The sequence below is a fragment of the Schistocerca serialis genome, chromosome 2 (genome assembly GCF_023864345.2).
Source record: "Schistocerca serialis cubense isolate TAMUIC-IGC-003099 chromosome 2, iqSchSeri2.2, whole genome shotgun sequence".
Taxonomy (NCBI): domain Eukaryota; kingdom Metazoa; phylum Arthropoda; class Insecta; order Orthoptera; family Acrididae; genus Schistocerca; species Schistocerca serialis.
The window spans coordinates 650,875,998-650,890,763 of NC_064639.1; the positions used below are offsets into that span (position 1 = coordinate 650,875,998).

Consider the following 14,766-nt stretch of genomic DNA (forward strand, 5'->3'; position numbering starts at 1 on the left):
TGCAAACGTGACCGTAGAATTCGAATCAGCAGGCAAGATAGTGGATTAAAGTTGTACTACCGACAACGGAAGAGCAAGTATGTTATTTCCACATGAAAAGTCTCTCTGGAGAAAAGTACAACATCCAGGACTTACTCATGAATTGTGGGAGAAAATTTCAGTGGGCGCAATTTTCATTACACCGAGGGCAAGTGTGTGCTCTGAACCTCTGTCAGCTCCTCTGCCCTCTTTGACATAGGCCATTGGCAGAATGAGGGTGACGTCCTAGGCCGTTGCTAATGATTTTTATTTGAAATTTAAGCAGTGGCGGAGTTCTAACCGGCGACCGAGGACGTTTTGATTGCTAATCACTCTACACCTAGACTCTCTTATCTTTTGAAATATAGCAAAAAAAAAGAAAAAAAAAGAAACTTAGCCCAACTAGAATCCATTTATCTTATTTACGTCCGAAAAACTCCATTTCAGTTTCACTCATAATTACATATCACAGTCCAATATATTTCGCGATAAAATCGCTTTTATGTTTTTGCTACTAATTCACAGCGTATGTTTCTCCATTATGCATCGGCGAGACACCAGTTTTTGAATGGTTATCGCAGTTAAATATTTGTTTCTGCCTTAGGTCAAAATTGGTAACAAGATTTTTCCTTTCCAGACAAATCAGAAGCTTTGTTTTCAGAATCATATTAAGACTGCCGAAAGCATTTCATTCTTGCTAATCTCCTTTCCTGCCCATCCAGTAATTCTCTCAAACTGCCTTAAATATAATACTCCACGTACAGTTTGTATGAATTCATTGTTGATTAGTATTACTTTCTTTTCAGTATGTTGGTTACACAGTATTTTACTATGACAGTAATTATTCAAGCCTGCTTCCAAACTAGCCCTCTTACTTGTTATTATTTGTTAAAGTTTACCTATACTGGAAGTAAACACGGCCTCAAGAAATGCTCCTGGTCTACGCATGTGTAACGAACTGTTAGTATTTGCAAATGTCTCATTCAGATATTTCTAATAGTGTAAGGTGCTTAGCGTCGAACGCTGGACATTTTCTGCTGTTGGGATTCCTGTTGCTTCGCACCCGTCGGACATCTAGCCATTGTCTGCCTTATCTGCTCTCAGACCTACAGGAGAAGTTTGCAGCACTCACATCTTCATCTGGGGAAGTTAAGCTTCAGAGTTGGAATTTCTTGTGATATCTGCAGGTTTCTTCAATTCATGAACTAAATAATGCGAGATGGCACATTTGATTTACCTAAATGTTTCTAAGTCCACGTTAAGCGGGTTTCGATTTTTTCAGTTCTAAATAACCGACGTGTACCAGATGCAGACTCAAAATGATAAGCATTCACTTTTAGAATAGTAACAGATCGGTATTATTGCACAGAAAAGCGTCGCGGATATGTTCCAGTGAATTTAAATGGAAGTTGATAGAAACAGGCGAGCTGTTTTCGCGGGACCCTCCTGGCTAAATTTTGAGGACCGTTGTCATTATAGTGGTGGCCAGTGCCGCTTTCTGGTGTTTCCATCAAATAGCCCGCATAGGGACCGCGAGAATAAGAGACATTAACTGGCGTACGGAGGCTTTGTTCGCTCTCTTAGTTACCATGTACTAAGCACTACTTTTTGGGATTGGGAGCTCAATCCCTACTACAGGCTTCTAGAACTTATGGAGAGGATGTTGTTTCGATAATGAACACCGTCGGACCACGTTCAAATCTCTCGCTTCACTTTACGCTCACAAACTGAGAAGACGGCGCCATCGTCAGGTGCTGTTGTAATTATGCAACCAGGTACCAATTTCTTCCGACCACATTGGCTGCGATAAACTAGAAAGTTCGCAACTGGGAGGGTTTACTGGCACTCCACGGACGCGCCGCACTCTCGACTTCGAAGAGGACGTCGTTCATCACGTAGAAATGAACCTGAGTGCTGCTCGAAACATTGGTCATTCGTAACGTGAAGCGGGAGATTGGAAAGTGATTTTATCTTCAAACTTACTTTATATTCGGATGGTACGTTCCTTGTCAGAACTTTATTTACTAAGTCCCCCATTACAACCGCAAAAGCCTTTGATACTACTTGTGACTCTTACTGATACAGATGTGAGAAGACAGACAATGCGTGTTGGAGGCAATGTTGCGTGATTTTCGTGATATAGAACATATTTTTGGAGAAAATCCACTCCTTCGAATGTGTCTGGTAGCTTTTCATGCGAAAGTTGTAGTTTTCCCTATTTTATTTATCCGACTTTCAGTGCTGTCTCTCTAATCGTCTCACTCGAGGTGAACAAACGCGTCCACTCATCTTCTGTTGAAGACGTGTCTTAAAAACATTTTTTTAAATAATTTGGGATTTACTTTCATACGCAATAGTGTCAGATCATTCGTACTTAAGTCATCGTTCTCACGATTTCGGCAATACAAAGTAAAGATGCTAACCAGAATCCGCGGAGGAAGGTTTTCTAAGTACTGTAGTTTCGTCTGTATACTATTTTACTCGGCGTACTGCTGGTGCGGCACAGCTCGCAGAAGTAACAGGCTTTCATTTCTTAACGTGTAGATAATGGACTGGTGATAGATTTCTGTTCTGACTCATCAGGGCAGCTGTTCCACTAACTCAATAAAAGACTGTCTCATGGGGCAATGTTTCTGATAACGTCTCCTAAGCCATTAAAAACATGAGTAGCTGCTACGCAGTTAAAAGTGTAAGCAGCGAATATAATTTCGTGGATGCGACACTGCCACGAAGTATAGACGTATTCCAAATCAGAAGATTCTATTTTATCGTATAGAGGAAACTTTAACTATTGCTAGATTGTAGTAACCTTGCGAGTAACTACAAATCAGTTTGAAATATCTCGATAACTGAAAGTAAAAATCAAATATGTTGGTTTCGCAATACGGTATTGTTAATCTTTCTCCTTAAATGCTGTTAAACAAATTTTTACTTACTAAGTGGAAAATGAACTGTTAAAGAAGCTTTAATTTGATAAGAGAAACATTTAAATTAAAAAAGTGAAATCTTGCAATACAATGACCTATGTTATCATTTTCTAAAGAAGCACGTGCTACGTAACTGTTGTACTGGGACCTCAATGCTTTAAAATTTTTGCAAAACGAATGTAGCGCTTGAATGAACCGAAGCAAAGTGTTTTAGATGTTAGTGAAATATAAGTTAGAAACAAAGTGCATGTGCTTAACTTCATGTTTGCTGTGTGTAGTACACCTTTCAAATTCATATTTCATCCAAATTTTGCATGTAAACTGCGTCCGTATGAGCCACATTAGATTGCAATAACCGACCGAGGTTGCGCGGTGGTTGATGCAGTGGTCTTCTATTTCGGAGGACGATGGTTCAGGTCACCGTCCTGCCATCCAGATTAAGGTTTTCCGTGGTTTTCCTAAATCGCTTAAGGTAAATGCTTTCCATTCCCTTCCCTTTCTTTCCTTGTGTGGTTTGAAGTGGATGCGAAGCTTTTGTGCTTATTGCTTGGTGTCTGTGTGTAAGACGTTCTGTTTCACTCGCAGAAACGATGGTAGAAACAGTTTGACGCAACATTTACCATCTTCTGCAAGTTCCTCCCATGTCTTCACTTGAGACAGGGTGTACTTTAAGTTGGCCTTATTCCTAACAGGGGAAACTCCCCGTCCCACCCCCTCAAAGTTAGTGGGTAGATGGTCCAGTAGACATACCGTCAAAAACTGGACATAGATGAAGCATGAAAACAGAAAGGTGTATTGAACTGTGAAAAAAGAAGCAAAATGAAACAGTGAGCGCTCTAAACGCAAGATGTGCAACGTCGAGCGGGTATGGATAATCAGGGCGTCGTGGTTGTGTGCTCACAGCGTTGGACTGTGAAGGGGTAGGTCCGTGTTTAAATCTGTCGTGCCTCAATATTTTTTTTTCACAGCTCTATGAACTGCCCACCCGGTCATTAAAGCGTCTGTTCCCTGTATTGAAATTTCTGTCTGTCGTGGTGTAACGTCCGTTTGTAACAGCGGGATGAAAGGAAGGGACCTCCGGACATACGTACCTTGTATTTGTTCTACCCAAGTACCACATGTTATGACACTTGCCTTGCGTTTTGCAAGTTTTGGCTGTTGAATTGCTTCGTTGTAACATAATACACACCCGTTTATTTGTTGTTTTCAATTCTGTGAGAAGTCTATGTGGCGTCCCACCTGCTCTTAGTATTCATCACATTTACTTGGGATGGTTACATATTCGTACCACATGACTCATATTCTACAACCAATGTATGGTATAGCAATTGTGAAGGCTGCAGATGGAGAAGAGACACGTCAATGACCGAACGGACAGTTCACAAGATAGAAGAGAACACGGACTTCCCCCTTCACTGTCTAAAACCGTGACCACACAACCACAACGGCCACGCCATACTAATGCGCTCGATGTTTCACATCTTGAGCTTGGACCATATCCTGTTTTTATTTTGACCTCTTTTTCACAGTTCAGTACAACTTTTTCCTGTTTTCATACTTGATCTGTATTCAGTTGTCGACGGTGTACCCACTGGCCATTTTACCACTAAATTTCGGGTTGTTGCGATGTAAGGCATCGTTTCTGTACTACGAGGACTGGAACTAGCGCGCCGTTCACAGTGAAGAACTTCGCGGAGAACTATGTCTAATCTATTTGTGTATGTGATAAACCAAAGATTTTAATTCCACACACACTCTCTCTGAGACGCACAGCGAACAACTGAGATACAGAATAAGATGATGATGTCTACTCTGTGTGTACGTTTTGTTTCCCGCCCACGTCCGACGATGCCGTGTTAAGGCCGGCCGGCTTGTGCAGTGGGTGTTGTCGGCAGGTAGGCCGGAGGGTGAGGAGGTGGGGGTTCGGCGGCGGCCTAGCGCGACCTTGAGTCGCAGCATTCCTATGTTTCCGTGCCAAGCGGCCGCTGCCTCTTCTTACACCTCCCGCGGGACTCGGCTGCGAACTGCCCGTCTCTGTACCGGCAGTGCCTCGGCAAACGGCCACCCTGCAACTTAAAGATAGGCCTTCAGTTACACTCCGATCACCTATTAAATCAGGCCAGGCATCTTACTTTTGCGTGACAATTAAAAATAATATGCCAGCACATAAATAGTTTATGTTGTAATGACTAGCTCATTTGTGTTATAACAACTACATCTACATACATACTCCGCAATCCACCATACGGTGCGTGGCGGAGGGTACCTCGTACCACAACCGGCATCTTCTCTCCCTGTTCCACTCCCAAACAGAACGAGGGAAAAATGACTGCCTATATGCCTCTGTATGAGCCCTAATCTCTCTTATCTTTGTGGTCTTTCCGCGAAATATAAGTTGGCGGCAGTAAAATTGTACTGCAGTCAGCCTCAAATGCTGGTTTCCCTAAATTTCTTCAGTAGCGATCCACGAAAAGAACGCCTCCTTTCCTCCAGAGACTCCCACCCGAGTCCCTGAAGCATTTCCGTAACACTCGTGTGATGATCAAACCTACCAGTAACAAATCTAGCAGCCCGCCTCTGAATTGCTTCTATGTCCTCCCTCAAACCGACCTGATAGGGATCCCAAACGCTCGAGCAGTACTCAAGAATAGGTCGTATTAGTGTTTTATAAGCGGTCTCCTTTACAGATGAACCACATCTTCCCAAAATTCTACCAATGAACCGAAGACGACTATCCGCCTTCCCCACAACTGCCATTACATGATTTTCCCACTTCATATCGCTCTGCAATGTTATGCCCAAATATTTAATCGACGTGACTCTGTCAAGCGCTACGCTACTAATGGAGTATTCAAACATTATGGGATTCTTTTTCCTATTCATCTGCATTAACTTACATTTATCTATATTCTGAGTTAGCTGCCATTCTTTACACCAATCACAAATCCTGTCCAAGTCATCTTGTATCCTCCTACAGTCACTCAACGACGACACCTTCCCGTACACCACAGCAAACAGCCGCACATTGCCATCCACCCTATCCAAAAGATCATTTATGTAGATAGAAAACAGCGGACCTACCACACTTCCCTGGGGCACTCCAGATGAAACCCTCACCTCCGATGAACATTCATCATCGAGGACACCGTACTGGGTTCTATTACTTAAGAAGTCTTCGAGCCACTCGCACATTTGGGAACCAATCCCATATGCTCGTACCTTAGTTAGGAGTCTTCAGTGGGGCACCGAGTCAAGCTTTCTGGAAGTCAAGGAATATGGCCACCGTCTGATACCCTTCATCCATGGTTCGCAAGATATCATGTGAAAAAAGGGCGAGTTGCGTTTCGCAGGAACGATGCTTTCTAAAGTCTTGCTGATGCATGGACAGCAACTTCTCTGTCTCAAAGAAATTCATTATATTCTAACTGAGAATATGTTCGAGAATCGTGCAACAAACCGATGTTGAGGATATTGGTCTGTAATTTTGAGGATCCGTCCTTCTATCCTTCTTATATACAGGTGTCACCTGCGCTTTTTTCCAGTCGCTCGGGACTTTACGTTGGGCAAGAGATTCGCGATAAATGCAAGCTAAGTAAGGAGCCAATGCAGTAGAGTACTATCAAAACTTAAAAGGAGACGACGACGAAAAAAAGTCTATAAAGAGGGGAGAGAGAAACAGTGTGCAAGTGCTTAAATCTTGTAAACACCAATAACAAGGTTGAGAGTGTAGATTATGGGACATATATGGAGTCTGAGACGTAAAGCGAGAGCTCTTGCCCAATAGAACGATTTGACATAAACGGTTTTGGAATGGGAGGCTACAAAGTGGTTTAGAATGTAAAGATCTGGTGTACGAATGCTATTTTTGGATTGGCTGTTAAGGGGTCAATTGCGTAAACAGAGCCACCTGTAGTCGATCCTACCGACTGTGCACAATGAAGATAGTTTTCTACAGGAAGGGACAATGTGTCCGCTATGAATCTTAGACAATAAATTAGGGCGAGGTCAAGGTACGCCAAGTTATTACAGTTTGTTGTTGTAGGACATCACAGTAACTGAAGACGGAACTAGTTTCAGAGGAATTTTCCATTAGCAGGTATAAAAATACTTTTTCCTTGTAAAAAATTAAGTTACGCATATAACTTCTGGCACACATTTAGTCCTTTCATTCCACTTTCAGCACTCGTCCAGTATTAAAATTACGTCTTTGAGAGGAACTGGAAGGGAATAGAGGATCTTACCGGTGACGTGTTGACACTCTGAGGATTGCTTGTGTTTTATCAGGGATTATCATGGTCACATGCAGCTTAACGATTTTCGTCAATGGAGTTCATAGCTGCCTATGGATTTTCTGAGCTCACTCTGACACGGCTGCAGTTCATCCGCCTACAGATGGTAGTTACAAGGAGTATGGAAAATACTAATACATACAGCAGGGAAAATAAGTGACCCTAAAACACCGATCCTCAATCTACCCCACAGCTGTCGTTACGGCTCTACACTTTACACCTTGTAAGATATGGTATAACCATTACTGAGCCCTTCATTGTTGCGATTACTACGTCAAAATCGACGAAATCGGAGGAATTTGTAAACGTAATAAAACGGCCGTGACCAGTTTCCGGTCCGCGATCACCTGAACAAGTGCTGCTGCGGTGGCACGATATGTGCAAAAATTCGATATTCAGGTAACTGATAATGCTCTAGTAGTGCCTTTGACACTCGGGAGGATGTGGCAGTTGTACATAGCCAGAGATGCAATTTAGTACAGCTTTATTTGGTACTGTCGTTATTAGAGCAAGTGGATCGGAATTTGCATGTCTTTAACAGATGTTAGATTAGTGTACAATCCTAAATCAATATCATCAGTAAACGTGCGAAAAGTAACACCATAATGCTCTGCTTCCGCATATTTTATCTGGATCAGTGACCTTCGGACTGTGTGAGCAAACGCGTGGCTAACAAAGAACTTCACGTAGTGTTTTCCTATCGATCACGGAAATCAAATCGCTCTTTACGCGATAGTGAAGAGAAATGGCCGTTTAGTTTTTCAACATAAAAGTGTATTTCTGATATGGACGGATTCAATGCTCTTGTGTTATTCGGTTGTTTCGCTCCGTAATTTTCAAAACCTCCCGATCTAAGCTTATAAGATTTGGTTTTCTGGGGACTGATGCTCGTCTGTAAGCTCTACGTGCTGCGTATTCTCGTTAGACGATGTAAGTTGGCAGCAACCAAATTTTCTTTTGGACTGTACGATGCGCAACGGGGCATGCTTATCATAGATTCAACACATCCTTCACTGAATTTTTGTGTTTTTCCGTGAATTCCTGAAGATTTTGGAGTCACATTGTTTTGCCATAGAATGTTGGAAACTTCCTCTTCTATAAACGAAACCAATTAATGGGAAGGGCTGACAATCACGCTGTACTACCCGGAAACAAAACATTCATTTGTAAGTTTGAGTTACAATTTCTTGATCTGAAGCACAATTTTTCTGGTTATCCAGACTCTAGGAAATCCACGAGGGAAGTATGCAAGGGCCGTGCTGTTTAGTTGTAATTCATGACATTTCTTACACAAGCTCACATGTACAGATTAAGATCTACGATTTTTAAAATGTGCGTGGAAGCGCTCCGAAAACTCTGCTGCTGCAATCTACCAAGTAACAATGAACAGACCCAATGTAACTTGCATGAGCCAAATGTCGCAAAAATTATAAGTAGAACTAATATTCAATAGAAAATGAGTAATTTACGACCCGAAAATTATTAATAATTGAAAAATGGAAGTTAACGCGCAGCGCGTAATTAGCCGAGCGGTCTAGGGCGCTGCAGTCATGGACTGTGCGGCTGGTCCCGTCGGAGGTTAGAGTCCTCCCTCGGGCATGGGTGTGCGCGTTTTTGTCCTTAGGATAATTTAGGTTTAGTAGTGTGTAAGCTTAGGGACTGATGACCTTAGCAGTTAAATCCCATAAGATTTCACACACATTTGAACATTTTTTGAAGTTAACGCCAAAAATCAGTCAAAAACAATTCATACCTATTTTATCACTTGCAGTAAACATATCACAAACTGAATATTGTTTTACAGATCACTGAAAATAACTTCAAAAACAAAAAGAAAATCTCATATTGTGAACAACTGTCACTTTTTTAATATTATAGATGCGCCAGACGTGTGTACAAAACAGAATTACGACCTCGTTAATAGCAGGCAAAAAAGCTTCTGCTATTCCTACATTTCTAGCATTTCTAGGAAATTTATTTTCTTTGTTGCAGGTAGAAATTCTTTGTTTGCAGGCTGACTGTGTGTTAGCTGAGCAATCAAGGCCGATTAAAACTGTGTAGTTTAAGAACTACAATGTAAAGAGCTTCATGCCCTTGTTGTTGAGCGGTAAAAGTAATGAGTTTATCGTGGATATACATGAGAAACTACTTACGATGGAGTGGTTCCAAGCGCTGAGAGCCGCGGAAATGTTGGTCCACGCATTTCAATTCCCCCGTTTCGGATGCGAACCTCCTCCGCATGCAACTGAAGTGTCTGTAAGCAGGTGCATCTGAGAAATAACGCAAAGTGTATTTACTGCCGCAGCAGTGTCGTCCATAACATCTTGGTATGGTAAAAGAAACAGTATCTGAGCCCGAGCTGTAGCAAAATAACGTTGCAGAGCTGCGAGACCTTCAGTTTCCTAAACTGTCGAGCGTTCGCCAGTCTTTTTAGATTAAAAAAAAAAAGTCAGCTGAACCATCGTTTGTAGTAGAAATACTGTCACAAGGGAACTAGAAAAAATTTAAAGAAAGGGGACTGAAGGGCTAAATGCTTGTATATCCTTCGTTAACAATTAATGGATACGTGCCCACATCCGCACGACATTTCGAGCCTGTGTTTTCATGGGTAGCTTGGGTATATTAAATTTCTGCAATTAAAAGTGATCAGTACTTTAGGATATCATGATATTGCGAGATGTTTCACAAGGCGTTACGTGCTGCAGATACTGAAGCCGGGTAGATAAGGCAAAGATTACTCGTAGCCTATCGTTGGAATCAGATCGATTTGCGTTGGTACCTTTCTCCTTATCATGAAGCGGATGCATTGCACCTTACTGCCAAAAGTGGTTCTCTGTAACTGTTCGAAATGGTGGTATAAGCGAAACACTTTCGAGGGGGCATAGTCAGCAAAGAAGAGATTGACATTTTGACTTTCTAGCCACCACCGAGATCACTGTTCTAATGAGAAACAATGTTTTTTAATCGACATTTGTAGGGAATGTTTACACTTATTTTGGGCGATATCCAGATGCCACTGATGAATAGTAGGGACATTTTTTTTTACTACTCAAAATTCTTAGCTTCCAGTTGGGTAGTAAATTAAGGCACATACTAAAACGGAAAATTGCAATAAGGTCTTAAATGAGAAGTAATGTATAGATACCACACATACATGTACTGTCATTCTGCACAATCTCTATAACGACTGAAACATCTATCATGTTGCGTACCAGGCTTCCTGTTTCCTATACGGAATACTGTCATCTGTCTGTCGAGCCACATCGTCACATTTTAAGAGATACACACAAGCGCAACCACTTTCTTATTTCCGGGAAAAGAGTAGTAGTCAACTGGTGCAGAATCCAGACTGTAGGAGGGAGGGGTAATCCGTTGCATAATATTTGAATCGTGAATGAAGTTATTTTTATGTCGCAGCATACCGTGAGCCCCTAACGAAAGCACGTCTGCTAGCTAGTTTTGATTCCATCTGTGGATCGTTTGCAACGTCTCACAGTAAGCATTACAATCAGTTTTCCCTGGATTTATTTTGTCCTGTATGGAGAACTGTTGCGGATGGTAATCACACGGCTCGGCAAACACGAGTCAGAAGTTTTTAGAAAAGATAGGGAAAATGGTAAACCTCACTGATAATTCCTGGAAGATTACCACTAGTACTGGATCGAGACTCGAATTGGGGACGTTGTCTTTACCCATCAGTCCTTACAGTTTTAATTCTGAAGGCACCTGAGTCTTACTTTCCAAATTAAGCAGAAACTCCTGCTGCATGTCTGCTTAGGAAAGCAGGAGAGAGGTGCCAGCGGAATTGCAGCGATGAGGTCATGTAGTGTCGGGATGCCCGCCGGAACAAGTAAATAACATTGACTGAGAAAAACAAGGCTACCGATTCGAAACCCGGTCCGTCAAAAAAATCCAATATCAAGAAATTTCCAAAAAAGTGCACATTAGAGTGAAGACGGAAGTACTCATCCTGGAAATATCGTATCCTCAATGGTGATTGTACTGGAAACGAGACAAAACACGTATTAAATTTCGTATATAAACTCTCTGATATAAACATTTGTTGTAACTTCCGGACATTACGGAGGTTAAACAATGTCTCTCGCATATTTTATTTATTTTTTAATTTGCCCTGATCAGATTAGGGTTACCTGTTACATCGGACTAGGGTTTACCATGTACAGTTTCTTTTATATCATATTTATCTGATAAATAACTATAATTTTAATATGAAAAGTAATAATAAAACAGCAAGTAGAATTAAATATGATTTGAATGTGGGTAGACACAGTGTGAATAAATAGTACTGACCAAGAATTATTATAGTACTAGCGATGCTGCTGCTGCTGCTGCTGCCACGTTGTGGTGGTGGTGGTGGTGGTGGTGGTGGTGGTGGTGGTGGTGGTGGTGGTGGTGGTGGAGGAGGAGGATACAAAAGATTTTTGTAAGTGTAAAGAGTGATATTTTCTGATATAGAGTTTTCTGAGGGAGGGTAATTTAAGTAGACTGCGCAAGCCAAGAGTACTGGAAAATGAGGACTGCCTCATCGAAAAGGAGAATGTAACGGGATAACGAGTCAGTACAGAGACAAAGGTGAACATAATTTTTGATTTAGTAGGTATTCAACCGTCTTTCGAAGCTGAAGACGTTATTCAGTTCTTTGTTATAACAAGGTTGGTCATCCCAGAGTCTGATTCCGCTACTGAAAGGGGCTTCGAGAAAGAGGCTGAGTGATGAAGTAGGAACGAGTGTTTCTGCCTTCTTATTCGGACACGTGCGTTAAGGTAGTGATAAGGGACAGCGTAAGTTGATTATACAGTAAAGGAGACAGTGTGTATGGAAATCTCTGCACTCGTCGAGCACAACTATCCTACAAACATGGTCAGAGAGTCGGACGTCACACATATCGAACATAAACGTTCATGATAACGTGTGCCAATGTATGATGAGACGACATATGGAAATTCTACCCTACCCTACCCTAGCCTAGAATACGAGACGTTTTGATCGCCGTAGAAAACAGAATTTACCGCACGGCTACATTTCCTTTTAGCTGCCGAAGAGAGTAACAATAAGGATCTGGGTTATATTAACCAGTGCATCGTACTTGGCATGTCACTTCGATTCGTTGATCGGGGGGAATTCCGTTCCATATTCCCGAGTAACTACTGCATGTGATATTAAAAGGTTAGTATAGGGTGCTAAATGAGGTGGCGTGGTGGAAACAATAGTCCAATAATAATCAATCGTCTTGAGACCATTACCTCTGGACGAGATAAGATGACATCCAGTTCCTCGAACAAAGTTTGGCACCTAATTAAACATTGCATTACAAATAATCTATTTCATGTTTTAAACTGACAAATGATTTATAATACCTAGTAAATGGTCGAATAAGAGAGACTTTTTTTTTACTTTTTCACTATACGAAGAGATAATGCAGTATTGGGGAGTTTGACTTATTTCCAACAATACTCCTTTTTTTAATGTGGTACGGTGTCCACCACTGCACATCCTAAATCGCGCGGTAAGTTAATTCTGTTCTTCACTTGCTTTCATTGCTATGTATTCGAAAGTATGTTCACACCTGCAGTTTCGTACGGAATCGGTATTCTTAGAAATTCTTTCAATGATAACAGCTACTAATCGCCAACAGTTCATTAAAATAATACCAGTTATCTTTCAAGGAAATCTGTTCTGCGTATGTTGCCTTTTCCAGGTGCAAGTAATTGTGCTTTCTCATGTACTTCAGTGCCTGAAAATATTACTTTATTCTCAAAAACTTGTCTTGGAACCCAGATACTCGTCAGTTTTCCAAACCAGAAAAATAGTGGCTATTTCTATGTGTTAACAGCGACGAGTTATAACTACTAAAGCTATGAGGACGGGTCGTGTGTCGTGCGTGGGTAGTTCAGTCGGAAGAGCCCTTGCTCGTGAAAGACAAAGGTCCCGAGTTCGTGTCTCGGTCCGGCACACAGATTTAATCTGCCAAAAAGTTTCATAGCGGCGCACATTCCTCTGCAGAGTGAAAATTTCATTCTTATTACTACTACCACTGGACAGACAGCAAGATAAAATAACAGAAAAGAAAAAATCGTCTGGAGTGTTCTTGGGGCACACATAAAATTTCAAAATGCATGTGTTGTGTATAAAACTGAATGTTTACAAACAGTGTTATGAAAGTTTTACTTCAGTGAAACCTAATCCTTTAACACGCAGAACACTGAAATATGGGGTAAGCTCAGCGACTAATAGAGATGCCCTTTGCAAATTGCTGTTACAGACATTGGACGAAGTAAATGGATTAGGGAACAAACTAAAGTGGAAGACGTAACTATGATCCAGATGAAGAAACTTGGGAATGGACTAGACAGCAGCTAGGAAAATATAGGGTTGGTGCGGAAAGAAAGTAGTCCTGTGCTCCAAGATATAACAGAAATCTGAGAAGGCGAAGTAAAGGTAGGCAGGTAGATGACAAAATAAAATACAAGAGGCCTCGAATAAGCAATTCGACACATTTTTTTTTTTCTTCTCGGCCAATTTCGGTTGAAAAACGTGGAATTTGTTGAGGGACGCAGTGAAATGGTCCCGCTTTAGCACCTCTAGTTTCATGAAGTTCCGATAGGTGGCGGTGCTATATGTAGCCTTCAAAGTGGCGTCTGTAACGGAGGTGGTTTCCAAGCAGAGAATTGTGATTGAGTTTCTTTTGACGGAAGCCCGAGCATCGCGGATACTCACAGGCGCTTGAGAATGTCTACGGAGACGTGGCAGTGAACAAAAGCACGGTGAATCGTCGGACGAGACGTCGGACTTCGTCGCAACACGGTCGCGCAAACCTGTGCAATCTCCCACGTAGCGACCGGCCGCACTTAGCCGTTATTCCTTCCCTGTTGGAACGTGAGGACGCCCTCATTCGAGGTGATTCAAGGATCATAATCACATACCTTGCTGCACAACTGGACGTCTTTGTTGATAGTGCTGACCCGCTGGTTTACCAGTTGGGTTATGCAAATGTGTATGACTGCTGGATTCCTCACCGCCTAACAAGAAACCGTAAACAGCAACGTAGGATCATATGTACGGAGCTGCTTGCGCGGTACGAGGCTGATCGTGTCATTTTTTTATCGAAAATTTTCGTAGGTGATGAAACCTGAACTGGAAGCAAAACGACAATAGACGGAGTGGTGCTACACAGCCTGTCCTCCAAAGAAAATGTTCAAAACTGTGTTATTTTGTTTGATGTCCTCCCTCGTGGTGTAAAGATCAACTGTGTGTGAAGTGTAAGTGCTCAAGTGCTCTCAGGAAACCGGGGGGGGGGGGGTGGGGGGGGATAGACTTTGGTGTGTTTGTCACCTCATAACTGCAGACGAACTTCACCGCGACAACGCAAGGTCTCGCACAAGTCTGTGCTCTCGAGAGCAGCTCACAAAACTTCATTGAGCTGTTCTTCCTCTTCCATCTTACAGTCTGGAAATCGCACCGTCCGATTTTCATCTGTTTGGCCCAATAAAGGATGCATTCCGCGGGAAGCA

General features: G+C 42.0%; 1 protein-coding gene across 4 annotated transcripts in view; it reads left to right on the plus strand.

Annotated features, from left to right (window-relative positions):
• LOC126457732 (pleckstrin homology-like domain family B member 1) overlaps window positions 1–14,766 on the plus strand; it is a 1,069,305-nt gene that overhangs the window by 14,512 nt on the left and 1,040,027 nt on the right. The window lies entirely within an intron of this gene.